This window comes from Vulpes vulpes, chromosome 12 (assembly GCF_048418805.1).
Source record: "Vulpes vulpes isolate BD-2025 chromosome 12, VulVul3, whole genome shotgun sequence".
Classification (NCBI taxonomy): Eukaryota; Metazoa; Chordata; class Mammalia; order Carnivora; family Canidae; genus Vulpes; species Vulpes vulpes.
This window is the reverse complement of record NC_132791.1, coordinates 21,279,952-21,294,500: the sequence shown is the minus strand read 5'-3', so window position 1 is coordinate 21,294,500 and position 14,549 is coordinate 21,279,952.

Sequence of the window (14,549 nt, the reverse complement as noted above, 5' to 3'; positions counted from 1 at the left end):
TGGCGTTGAGACTCTTGTCTGCATGTTGAAGCACACAGCCTTGTAGATTCTCTCTCCCGAAGAGGAAGAAGAAAGCAGAGAGGAAGGACAGAAAGAAGATAATAGAAGCACATCACACACTGTGCTTCTCTTTGGCAAACTAAATGCTTATTGAAATTAAGATAAGCTTGACAGACTTTTGTTCGCAGTTTTGGGGCCTATCTGAGAATATCTTGCCTTGAGAGACTTCTATTAGAACTGACTCCACAACTAATAATGTAGTCTCTGTCACTTAACTCAAAAGTCCCTCCTGGACCCGCACAGTGAAGCGTTAAGGAAATGAAATCTTTTTTTTTTTTTTTTAACATATACAGCAAAGTTTGATTTGTTGAGTACATTTCTTCAACTGACAAGTTACAAGCCATGTCTGAGAGGTCCACTGGGAACTTTCAAAATTTGAGCAGCAGTTTCTAATCACTGACGATCATTAGCATTTTAGTGAATAGATTTTTGATAAGAAAAATCTTTGCTCTGTGGGTAGAAAAAAAAAAACCCTGACATTTGATAATGCAAACAGAGCAGCAATTTTAATTAGGCCTGCAGTCCTTCCTGGTGTGGCAAACATTGCACAAGATCCAGATGTTTTTTCCATGTTATAGGATGTGAGCTTAAGGCTGCATCAAGCCACTGGTCCTGGGTGCAATGCCAATTGGATCTCCAGGGTGAACAGTAATAACTACCGTTTACTGAGCATTTACTATGTGCCGGATGTTCTGCTGTTTCACCTGCATTCTCAACTGGTCCTCAAATCAATCTGTTGAGATAGCTATTATTACTATTATCATTCTCAGTTTACAGATGAGAGAACTAAAGACCAGAAAGTCACCCAAAGTCACGCAGCTCATTATTGGTAGAGATATTCACCAAGGTCTGTGTGACTCCAGAGTCTCCACTGAGCCCTACCTCCTCCCAGAGTCATGAGACTTCTCCCAACCTCAATCTCCTGGTCTGTGGAATAGGGATGTGATCAGTCATATCTCCATCCCTGGACTCTGGCCGAGGTCTGAGGAAGGGGTGGCTGTCCTTAGGAGAACATTTTTTCCCTTCAGGGAACTAGAACCTGACACTTGGTTTCTTCTTTCCATTGATCTTAACCTGAACCTTTGGAGCCACCCAGAAGAACTCCGATCCCCTTTCCCTGTGATATTCAGAAATTTGTAATCCACCCTTGCTGGGTCATTGGACAGATACATGTTTAACTTTTCAAGAAATCACATAACACTTTTCCAAAGTAGTTGTACCATATTATACTCCAAACTGCAGTGTGTGTGTTACAGCTGCTATATGTCCTCTCCAACATCTGGTATTGTCAGCCTTTGTCCTCTTAGCCATTCTAGGTGTGCAGTGATATCTCACTGCAGTTGTGATTTGCATTTTCCTGATAACTAATGGTGTTAAAAGACTTTTCATATATTTATTAGCCATTTGTATATCTTCTTTTGTCAAGTGTCCATTTAAGTCTTTCGTCTATTTTTAAAAAAAAACTGTGCTGTTTGTCTTTATTATTGAGTTGCAGAGTTTTATGCATTCTGGGCACAAATCTTTTGTCAGAAAAATATGTTGTGAATATCTTCTCTCATTTTATGGCTTACTATTTATTTTTTGGCTGGTGTTTTTTGATGAGCAGATGTTTTAATTTTGATCAAGTCCATTTTCTCATTTTTTCCCCCTATGATTTATACTCTGTGTCCTTTCTAAGAAATCTTTAGTTCATTATTCACAAAGATATTCTCCTATTTTTCCTGTTTTTAACTTTTACTTTTAGGTCTATAGTCCATCTTAAATTTATTTTTGTGTGTGTGTGTGTGTGTGTGTAAAGTGTAACACAGGGTCTAGGTTCTTTGTTTTTCACACGGGTATTTGTGTTTCAGCATTATTTGTCAGAGACTTTTCCCTTTCCTCATTTAATTGTTTTGTCATCTTTGTTAAAAACCAAATAACAATATATGTGTGAACCTATCTCTGAATATTCTATTCTGTTCCATGAATTTATTCTTTTATGCTTTTACCAAAAACCACAGTTTTGATTCTTATAGCTTTAGAGTAAGTCTTAAAATCTGGTAGGTTAAATCTTCTCATTTTATAATTCATTTTCAAGGTTGTTTTATCTATTATTGGTCCTTTACCTTTCCAAAGAAATTTTAAAATCATCTTGCTGTAATCATCTGATTACATTGAATTTTAGTCAATTTGAGGAAAATTGACAATATAATAATATTAAGTCTTCCAATCCATGATTTTTTCATTCAATTTTTAATTTACACAATTTATTTAGGTCTTTCTGATTCTTTTTGGTATTGTTTTATAGTTTCAGTGTAGGAGAATTTCATACTTTTTGTTGAATTGTTTGATGCATTTGAATGCTATTATAAGTGGTATTTTCTAACTGTTCATTCCTAATATATAGATGTGTAGTTGATTTTTATATGAGTTTTATATATTGTGATATCTTAAATTCACTTATTGGTTCTGGTAGTTTTTTTTCTTTGTAGATTCCTTAGGATCTTCTATATTCACAGTCATGTCATTGACAAATAGAGACAAATTTAGCTGTTTCTTTGCAATCTGTATGCCTTTTATTTTTTTCTTGTCTTATTGCATTAGCTAGACTTTTCTCCTTTAATGCATCTTAAGAAACTCTTAATTTTGGTAAAAGTCATTCTTTGCATGGTCTTGGTGGGTTTTGCCTTCATAAAAAAAAGCACAAATAACCAGTTGCAAAAGTCCCTTCTACTTACAGGGTTGGTATTTTTTCAGACTTAAGAACAAACTCAATAATTTTTTTCCTTTTTTTTTTTCATGGAATGAAATTTAACTCACATAGTAGTTTTTAGAGCTGTTTGGCAAGTGCTCCTAGTCTTTCACTTTCTGGACACAAGGTAGCACTGCACTTTTTTGGTATCTCATGATTCAGTGGGGCTCTGTGACTGGTTTCAGCCAATGTGTGAGTGCTGAAATGAGATGTGTCACTTCCACACCAGGGCATTGAACTACTACTAGGGCAAGAGTCTCCAGAGCTCTGTTTTTACTCTAGCACATTAACTGATGATGTTTCAAATGAAAGGTACTCTAACTGCCTGGAGCTCTGAATGAGCAGAGCCTCTTAACTACTCCCCCCACCTTCCCTCCACTCCCACTGACCCACAATGGACATATGGCTTGAGGTAAAAATAAAATTTTATTGTTTTAAGGCACTGAGATTTTTTTTGTTATAACAGCATTATCTAGCCTATCCTGACTGATACAGCTTGCATGAAGTTTTAAAAGAGAGATGACTGAGCAAAATGACAGGTGGAGGCAATGTAAGAAAATACATAATTTTATTTTTCTTTCAGGGAGACAAGTACATATACCCCTAGAGATACCAGCAGTTAGCCAAAGCCCAGAATCTTCTGTAGGTCTTGTGTACAAACAGATTCCTAATGCCCAGCACAAAGCATAATTTTTTTTTAAAAAAGTTCTTTCTTACATACAATTAAGCCAGGATTCTCCTTTTGACTTGTGCTTGGTAAAGTAGAAGCATGGCATTTTCCTTCACTACTTTCTTCCTTGCATATGGGAATGGCAAAAACAACTTGTCCTTGTGAATTGTTGGGAAAAATTGTGCTGATTACAAAAACACTTTGCAAAATGTAAAATCCTATCTAAGTGGCAATTTTCTCCATTGCTCTGCCAATTGTAATAAATAAATATTGTTTTTAAAGCTGGCTCCTGGCTTGCTTACCAGTGATCAAACACTCTAACATACCTAGGGTTATTGTCCACTCTGGATTTGCATGTGTGTGCATGGCGTTTGTGTAATGCTGTTTGCTGAGGAGTTGAATAAACCCATCTTATAGCAATAAAACTTGAGAACAATGTCATACTCCATTGGAGAGGAGATGGGTCAGAGCAGCTCACTCAGGAAAACTGTGCTATATGCTCCCCAAAGGCAGGGAAGCTTGTTTCCTGTCATTTCTGCAGCCCTAGCATGCCTGGATTAGGGAATGTCCTTTATGATTTTTATTTTTTTCAATTGTTGGCCCAGCTTGGATTGAGACCCTAGGTTCCTGGTTAATGTTATAGCACCATAGGTGGAGTCCAGGAACTTCCATAAAATATCCACCTGCTGATGGTTAAATTCATGCTGACTACCTGCTGTAGAACTATGAGGATGTAAAAATTACATGCTAGGAATTATGAGGGATGTAAAAATTACTGACATAGTCCCCAAACCCAGTGAGCTTCTAGTTGTAAGGGGCTAAGGGAGACATTCATTCATTCAATCATTCATTCACCTGCTCAGTCATCGATTCTACTTGTACTAATTCCACAAATATTGATTGATATTCCAGGTACCATTTTAGCTACAAAACAAGGCCTCAACTGTCACAGAAGCATATATTCTAATAGGGGGATACAGACATTTACCAAATAATTACAGTCATAGATATTTTATTATAAGCTGTGATAAGCACTGATGAAGACTTTAGAGTGCTATGAGATGAAGAAAACAAGAGGAATAGACTTTGTCAGGGAGGAGCATCCAAGGAAGACTTCTCTGAGTATGTGACCTTTGAGTTGAGACCTAAAGGATGAATTAACCCAGCCTGGGGACTGGTGGGGGAGTGGAAGCGCCAGGCAAAAGAAACAATACACTTAATACAAGACAGGCTACATGATAGGCTACAAAAGAGGGACAGATAACATACTACAGGAGGTCCCAGAACAAGTTTCATTATTACTGGGGGAATGAGAAAGGTTGCCTGCAAGGGATGGTGCTTGGACTGGGCCTAGAAAGACAGGAAGGACTCTCACAGGTGGAAGGAGGAAAAAAAGTACAAGCAAAGACCCAGAAGTAAGAGAGTAGAGGGTGAAAAATCTAGGACATACTGTGAAGAGTCCTGAATAATGCTAAGGAGTTTGGACCTCCCCTGCTGGTGGAGAGTCAATGAAGGTGTCAGAACAGGATGTGAGCACTTGAATGAGAGAAGCTTCTTTGTCCCGCTAGAGACAACTTTGCCTATAACCCAAAAGCATATCAGAGCCCCTGGCCTCCCTGGAGCTCAGATTCAGGTTCCAATGGTTCAGCTCTCCTCTGCCCACAAGAGGAAATCCCAAGGTCTTGGAGATACAATGCAAAAAAGACCCTATATCCACCATACCCATGACAGGGGCATGGTGGACATAGGGTTCTGAAGCTGAGAGGTTTCTAGTGGCAAGAGAATGTATGTGTGTGTGAGCACTATATCCAAGGTGCCTCAAAACAGAGGGCTCTGTGTGTGTGTGTGTGTGTGTGTGTGTGTGCACCAACTGTTGCGTGAAACAGGCTGACATGAGAAAGGGCCTTGTATTAGTTTTAGGATTCTTTAATGTGCAAGGAAAAGAATCCCAGTTCAATATAAAATAAAGACTAAACAGAAGTAATTGAGCCATGGAACTGGGTATCTTCAGAGGATTATAGTGGCTTCAAGTATGGCTGAATCCAGGGCTTAAACCAAGTCATCAGGATTCTCTCTCTCTCTCTCTCTCTCTCTCTCTCTCTCTCGGGCTTGTTTTCATCTGTCATTGTAGTTGGGCTTCCTTGATGCAGGTGAAGAAAAGAGCTGTTGAAAGTCCTGTCTACCAAAAAAAAAAAAAAAAAAAAAAAAGTCCTGTCTTACATTGCAGCAGAGAGGGGAGTTTCTGTGTCAGTACATAAATCCCAGGGAAGCACTCTGATTGGCCATGATGAGTCAGATGCTCATCTCTTGGACCAATCACTGTTGTCACAGAGATGAGGTACTATGGTTGGTACTGTCCTGAGATTGACTGGCAGCCAAATCACACATGGTGGAGGAGAGCAAAGCCCCCGTGAAAGTAAGGCAGGGTTAAAAAAAATAACCCAGAGCTGTATGGTTCTTTCTCACATTGTCCACCACAGGGCAAATCACTCATAGGAGACTGTTAATATTCACCCTATAAATCTGAGAGGCTGAATCACTTAGGGAGAGCATAATACTAATTATATATATGTGTATAATATAGTATATATAGTATAGTACTAAGGTATAGTATAATATTTATTTATTTATTTATTTATTTAAAAAAAGATTTTATTTATTTATTCATGAGAGACAGAGAGAGAGGGAGAGAGACAGGCAGAGGGAGGAGCAGGCTCCATGCCAATGTGGGACTCAATCCCGGGATTCCAGGATCACGCCCTGGGCCAAAGGCAGGCGCTAAACTGCTGAGCCACCCAGGGATCCCCTAATTATATATATTTAAATTATATTTTGAAAACAGGCACGGTCAATAGTTTCCATATGACAAGATTAATTAAAGCTGTAGAGTTATTTTCTACAGGGGTTTAGTTGTTCCTCCAAGGGGTTTTGATGCTAAGGGTTAGGTGTCTCTGTTACTTTGGGGGAAGAGCCTTGGAGAGAGGTCGGGTCACCTGAACTCTGGCTCTGGGCCTGCTCATAGTCTCTCTGTGATTTGAGACAACTCCTTTCCTCTCTCTGGACCTCAGTTTATCCATCTTTACAATGAGCAGCATGATGTCTGCTGGGAGATCAAATGGACTGCAGTCCACTCCTGTACCATCAGTCTTCCCTTAGTTAAATCCCAAGAGGTCTCTGAGCCAAGATTGCCATCCTATGCTGGAGGCTCCTCCCCAGCAGCCGGAAGAGTGCTTCTCTAGCTGCTGCTGCACACCTCCCATGAGAGGGGCACACTTCCATCCTTGGACCCTTCCAGTGTCCAGTTTGCCCTGACAGCTCACTATAAGTCCCAGTGGCAGAGGAGAGTATCTTGGTCACAGATACAGGGAACAAAGCAAGGAAGCGCAGGAGCAGGAGATGAGGGGCAAAAGGAGGCAGGGTTTAAAGACTAAAAAGGAGTCTGAATTTCACCCCAAGAGCAAGGGGATACCTCTGAAGGATATTAGGCAAGAGAGAAAGTTGGCCCTTTGGAAAGTCCCCAAACTTTGGTGTGGAGGACAGTACCAAACCGGTCTCTAAACGCAAGGGAAATGATGGATGTCCACACTACATCCACTACAGAGTTGATGGGGGGAGACTGAAAGGCTGACTAAGTGGCATTTGGTGACCCAGTGGGCAGAGGATGGTGCCCAAACCAGCGGACAGAGGCTGCAGATGCCATAGGCTGGGATGGGAACCCAGGGAGGCAGCATAGGAGAAGCACTAAGTTCATCGGTAGACAAAGGGCATGTGAAATTTCTGGCTGGCCTGGGGATTTCGGGGGTAGTAGTGGAGGTGGGAGGTTCAGCCCAACTTCCCAGAGTCATGCTGGCCTGGGGGCCTCAGCAATGCCTTGCCCACCCTGGGCACCTGACAAGCAGGTGTGGTCCAGTTCTAACTGGAGCCATCATTTCTGCACAGGGATTTCAGTGCCTTTCTTTCTTTGGAAGGGCTCTTGATCGGAGGGTCCTGAGGGGGGCCCGACTCTCTGGGAACAAGGAGATGCCCCTGCAGTTTTCTTTGCTCAACGACTCCTCCAGGCCAGCTTGGAAGGTTCATGGAAGGTGTGGGGGAAGCGAGGGCAGGCAGGTGCACAGGTGTGCAGGCTGCCCGGGGTGCAGGCTGCCCGGGGTGATATGTGAGTGTGCATTCCTGTTTTCTTAAACATTCCTGGTGAAGTATTTCTCAGCTGTGAGGGGCTGCACTACAAGATGTTAGCATTCACCACCGCTTCAAAATGAAGACGAGTGTCTAGGGTCTGAATTCCAAGAAACTTAGTGTCCAAGCCATTTAAAAGGGTTAGGAACTGCTGAGGGGGGAAAAGATCCAATGAGAGGGCCATAAAAATGAGTTTAAATAAAAGAAAGAAAAGGAAACAAAGTGATTGTACAAGCAATGTGTGATGTATTTATGACATAGGAAGTATACTGTGTGTTGAAGAAGTGGAAAGTGTGTCTACTTTCCTTCAGGTGGTTGTGGTGGATGGGGAGGGCTGGCTTCCCCACCCTGGGTCCTGGAGGTTCAGCCCAGTGCTGGTGGGGAGGGAGGCTGGGCGGGCAGGGTCAGGAAGGCCACCGCCCACCCCGCAGTGGGTGCCCTGAGCCCTCCCTCTGGAGCCTGTGGTGCCAGGCTCTGGCCACCCGCCCCTCTCTGGCCTTGGCTGCTTCCTCTGGAAAATGGGGCGAGGCGGGGGCCTTCAGCCAGGGGGCTGAGCTGATGATGGGCATGAGGCAGGGGATGAGGGAGCTGGCTGGAAGCTGGTAATTAATAAATGAAATGCCCTGGGACTGCTGCCGAGCCGCCTCAGATGACATATCTGTCGCGGGCTCGGCAAACCATTAAATGACCATTTTCTGACAGAACGACTTCCCCGCTTGCCAGGACATATTTTCTCTTCTGGCCCTCTCTTCTTCTCCACTCCCCTCCCCCAGGGCCCCCTCCTCCACGACTCTGCCCTCCCTGCCATGTGGCTGTCCCCGGGGTGTCTCTGTCTCTCTCTGTCTCTGCCTCTCTCTGCATATGTGTGTCTGTTTCTGCCCTCCTAGTCTCTCGGTGTCCCTGTCCCCCTCTATCTCTGGGTGTCTCTGCCTGTCTCTCGCCCCCCCCCTCCCCCAAGGGGCATCTCTTCTCTTTGTGGCTGCCTCTCTCGTCTGGGGTCTCTGGGCCTCTCTCCTCCCAGGCTCCTCTCTCCCGCACCCCCAACCCTGCCCACTCCACCCCCCCCCTCTGTTTCTCCCAGTCTGCGTAAGGTTTAACTACCCCCCCACCCCCGTCGTCTGGCTCAGCCTCCCCCCCTCCCTGCCTCCCCCCTCCCTGGCTGCCTGACGGCTCCAGTTCATTTCTGCCTGTTTAATTGGGCCCCGGATGAGTTTGGTCGACAGGGCCATTCATCATGTGGCCGCGGCTGGCGGCGGAGCCCGGGGGAGCGGGGCTGACAGCTCCGCCAGGCTGGGATGCGGCCTGCGTCGGGAAGTTCACATATTTGGGCATTAGTGCAGCTATTAGTTTAACAAGCTTCGTTTATCCTTGTCACTACCACTTCAGCTTCCCATGTAATCATTTGAAATGTAGATTACAGCCAGACAAATGGGACAGCGCAAGACGCGCAGGGTGGAGGGAGTGACACGCGCTCGTTAGGGCCGCCTTCCCAGCCCCTATCCCTTTCCAGGCAAGGCTTTCATTAGCTTAATATTCACATGATTTCAGTGGGAAGCGCCAGTCACCTGTGCCAAAGCCCTGGCGCTGGGCCGAGGTGCCCAGCGTGTACCTAGGTGAGGGTCCAGGTCCTGCCAGGGTGGGGTTCCCCTGGTTCAAAGACTACCCACCCTGCAAGGAAGCATGTGGATAGCCAGGGCCTCACAGTCTGCCCCTGAAACCTCTCCCAAAGTGGTCCTTCTCCCAGGATGAGGTGGCTTCCAGACCCTGGCTGCTCCCTCCGACTCAGATTTTGGCACCCTGGACTAGTGTCTCCTTCTGTGACCTGGGCAGGGTCCGGTCTTCTCTGGGCCTCGTGTCCCCCATCTGGAAAGTGGAGGTTTCGGATTGGATCAGGTGGGGCCACTTTTCTGCATTCCCCTACCAAGACCCCCTCACCTTGGTGCCTTTGATGGCATCACCCAGTTTCCAGTCATTTCCATTCTTTATCCGGTTGACAAGGGGTCCCTTTCAAAAGGTAAACCTGGCTGTATGCCCTGCTCCAAAGGCCCTCATGAATGAAGGCAGAAGCCCTTGCTAGGGCTTGGGGGAAGGCAGGGAAAAGGAAGGGTTTAGGATCTACCATTGCCCACCCTCCAGCTTTACCCCTCCTTTGTTTATGCATTTCAACTCCCTGCAAGCCTGGCAGTTGTCAAATGCCTGGAGCCCTCTCTCAGCCCTGGGATTTTGTGCAGGCTGTTTTCTCTGCAGAAATACCACTCTCCCTGTGCCCTCTCCCCCAACTTCTTTTCTCAGACATCCTTCTCATCCTTCTAATGCATAATTTAGATGTTCTTTCCTCCAGGAAATCTTCCCTCCCCGGACCCTTCTGCCTAATGTCTATCCTGTGTACATCCCAGAGCCCCCTACCTACCTACAATAGCATTTAGCACATACAACCAAACTGTTTGCTTGCATCCCCCTCTGGACCATAAACTCTGTGAGGGCAGGACCTGCCTAGCATAGAGCCTGGCCCTGGAAGCTGCCCAATGAACGTTCATTGAAAGAGTGGATGGAGCACAAACAGTGCCATGCCTGAGCAGCCTTGGACAGAGAGGCCGCCACACACCAGCATTCCTTGAGCAGCAATAGCTTATGCCAAGGCTCTTCCCTTCTGGCTCCCCTATCCCCATCCTGCTGACTGTGCCTCCTGCCCCTCCTCCCCCCAGCCCCAGAAGGGTCAGAGTCTGGTTTTCTGGGAGGAACTCATGAATCAGGGTCTGGGAGAAAATGGTTGGTCCACTCAAAGAGTTCAGCTGAGGAGGGTTTACTGACAGGACTCTGCAGAGCTGTGAGCAGAGCTAGGGAGACCAGCATGGGATGGTGAGGCATGGGTGGGGAGCCATCACACCCTAAGGCCTGAAGGGCAAGGTGGAGGGAATGCGGTTGCAAGACCCTGGAAGAAACAGGAGCCATTGAAGAGGGGTTGAAAGAAGATGTAAATAGAAAGCAGTCACCACAGAGTTGGGATGAGGCAAGGAAGGATTGGGAATGAATCCTCTGATCTCCCACTCTTCTCTCCCTCTAGTGTCTGACTGGTGCCTCCCAGAGGGCCAGGGGGTCTGAGTGTTGTGGGCCATAGAGATCAACCTCCTGGGATCCAGAGCAGGGAACAGAAAAATAAAAGGAGGGGGGAATGCCTTGGTAGGGGTGGGGTATGAGACAAACGGAGAATACCTCCCCATACTTCCCAACATTGTCATGGGACAGCCCCTCTGCAGAGAAGCCAGGACTACCCCAGAAGGGCCACAGCATACCTGCCTCTGGATTAAGTGGGGATCCTCTACAGAGGGCTCCCCAGGGCATGGACATGAGTGCCAGCTGCCGTGTACATGATCCCTTCACTGGTACTTCTCCCTGCTCAGCCCAGCTGGGCCCGGACAGTCCTAAACTGTTTCTCTTTTTACCTCTCCCCCTGCTGAGCAGCTTGTCTCTGTTTTTTATCTGACACCTTCTGAATAATGACAGCAGACCTTGAAGCCAACGAGTCGTGAATCAAAGTGGCTTCTCGATATCATAAAAGAGATGTTCTAAACCCCAAACATAAAGATCGTTTTATCTTTATTAATAGTTTAATGCATCTGAGAAAGCTATTTGACATTTTTTACACCTCCAACTCTTTCCTTCATGCATTGCTGGTCAGATTACACCAGGGTTCAGCCACTTAAATCCACTTAATAACTGACTAAATTCCACACTGAATTTACATTGGGCTACAAGCTGATTCTAGGATACAGATGAATTTTCTAGGAAAAACAAACAAACAAACAAACAAACCCCACACCAATGTCCTGACTCCAAAGTTGTAAATCTGCTTTAATAATGAAAAAGGAATTAGTTAAAGTATTGGGATTAATGTCCTGTTTAACAGCACTTCCTGGTGAAGTCTCTGCAGCACAAAGTGAAGAAATGCATCTCAATTAATAACTTAGAGTGAGTATTTTCTTCACCTATTTAAATAAAGTGCTGCCCTTGCAAACACATGATGTGAAATTAATTAAAAACACATTGAATTTGGGACATGGAGAATAATTCAACTCCTCCCAGTTGCTGGCAGGCCCAGTACACATCAGTGCATGACACTGTGAAGAGAAAGGTTTGGTTACTAATGACATCTGAATTGGAATAACATCTAATTAATTGGCTAATTGTTTCTATTGTACTCCACCACTACCGTTGCCACATCACAAAAACATAACTAAACACATATGACTATGTTTGATATATACATGTACACACACTTGGAGCCCACTTGTACACCACTTTCAAACATACAGCCCCACACTCTGGGCACTTACATGCAAATATTCTCTCACAAGAGACACACATGGGTAAATCCATAGACTACAGATAAATACTCCCAAGTAAAGGTCAGGAAGGAGAAAAAAACATGTTCTCTGCTTCTCCCCAACTTCTCAGAAAGAAAAAAAAAATGTAACTGTCAGAAATGTGATAGGACTGCCGAAGACGTATAGAAAAAGCTCAAACAAACCATGTAAGTTGTGAAACATAAATCCCAATTCTATTTGTTCTGCGACAGTGTATAAACCACACATTTTTCAATAAGATAGAAAATTAAAATCCTCACCAGGTTCAGAATTGCTTGGGGAAGTTAGATAGAAAGCCTAGTGTACTGGCAAAAGAAGAAGCAACTGTTGGCTGGTCAAGGGCTGAAGGATGCTTCAGGACCATGGACAGCAGGACTCAGCTGGCCTCCCTTCCACATTTTAGAGCTGCTATAAACGTCAGTGGCCACACATTCTGTAGGCATAGTCTCTACTTAAAAGATTCCTTGATAGATTCAATTTCTGGGGAGTCCCTGAGCAGCTGTGATCTACACATAGCTCCTGGGTTATACCTTCTACTCCCCCAAATCTGTAGCCCATCCTTTCCCCCCACTGAAGTTGACATGATTCATTTCAAACCTCCAAGGAGCCCAGGAGCTTTTCCAATGCTTGAGCTTCAAATGGCTTAACATCTTCCTCACAAGGAATTCCCCCCAGTGGCTATCAAATATTAACTAAAGTCAGTTAACCCCAGGCCCTAGAGAATTAGATAATGTTACTGTAGTCTATTCAGACAAGTGTTTATTTATCCTCACATTTGGTTTCCCTTTCCCTAAGCCAGTTTGTTACTGATGAGGAAATGTCTCAAGACTTCTTGAAAATCTTATTGTTTTTAGTGTGTTTGCTGTGGAGTGTCCCCAAGCCATTTGAAGACTTAATAATGACATCCTTTGGTTCGTTCTCATCCAAACATCATTCTTCCTCAAAAAAAGCTTCCTGGATCAGGCAGACAGGCTTCTCTTTGCACTCCTCCCTTCTGATGGTTTGTCCTTCATGGACTCCCAAGCCACTATTTTTGATAGTTTCTCCCAGACACCTTCTGTTGGCAGGCAGTCTGCTACCATGGCAGTTTGACACTCCTTGGCTTGGGGGATAATATTCAATGACAGACATCTCATGTAGCCAGAGTTCTGCAATTTATTTTCTACTTTCTTCCCAGTCTTTGGGTGGGTAGTGTTGATTGAGATCCAGCTCATTGGCTAAGCAGGATCAAGTGCCTGGGGGCTTCAGGCCTTCTGAGGGATAAAGATCAACACAGGTAAGGCCAGACCCAAGGAGTCCTCAGTCTCTGATCCCTCATCTTTGACTCTGAATCCTCATGGTCAATACTTAGTCCCTTGCCTTCAATTTACTTAGAACCATGGACTCACTGAGACTTTGAGTTGGAAGGGCTGGAGAACATGTGGTTAAACCTTACATCTCCTACACCACGGTGCAAATGGAGAATCTGAACCCAAGGTAAGGACCTTCTGACATGGGTGTGAGAGCAATCAGTCAGGAAGATGACAGTTCTCAGTGGGGTGGGGGTGGGGGTCTCAGCTACTCCCTCTTGAGTTTCTGAGCAGAAATTCTGAGTCCTCTGCAATCTCATACAAGTGTGCCCTATCTTCCATATTCCTTCAATTCAATTCAACAAACACTCATTCAGGATGGACTAGTTGAATAAAAAAAGGAAGGAATCTCTACTCTGAACCAGGCAGAGTGCTGTAGGCAACGGAAACAAGGTAGTGTAGCAGAAACTGCTGCTTATGTTCCAGTATCCACTCTCTTCTCTTCCCATAGTAACAGAATTTGTAGGTGGGCAAATAGGGCACTCAAAATAAAGATCATATTCTTCAGGTTCACTTGCAGCTGGACGTGGCCATGTGATTTAGTTGTGGCTGATGGGACATAGGCCAAAGTGTCAGGTGCCAGCTTCCTGGAACCTCACATAAGAGACAGCTGGTGCTCTTTTCTTTGTGCCCTTTATCCTGCTCCCTGGGATTCTGATGCTGCCATCTCGGACCTTGGGGTTGAGTGACTAAAAGGAGGTCCCTGTGGGTCTCCTGCAGCCAAGTCACCCTATCAGCCCTGTTCAGCAGCCTCCAGACTTCAGATGTGAGAGAGGGTAATCTTCTGCTTATTTAAGCTGTTGTTATTCTGTGTTTTTCAGGCATTCTATGGCTGATATATTCTATTGCGGGTAGTAAAATACATACTTCAGAGTTTAAAAAATTTTTCCATTCTTTCTAGCTTTGCCAAGAAAACATTGGACTTTTTTCAAAAGGAAATTTTATTAAGAAACTAGATTCTCTAGCTAAAAATGAAGAGAAATAAAGAGGTATGTGTATATACACATTTACACATGTTCTCTCTTTCTATGCCTAAATTACCTCTGGAAGAATTAGAAGATACTGTAATCATGGGAAAGAACTGGAGGCCTCAGGATTGGGGTGGGCACGAGACTTACTGCCTCTTTTTTTGCTCTGAATTTTTTCACACATGTATATGTTCTCTTTTTTAATGCAAAAATCTAAAAATAAATTAAATA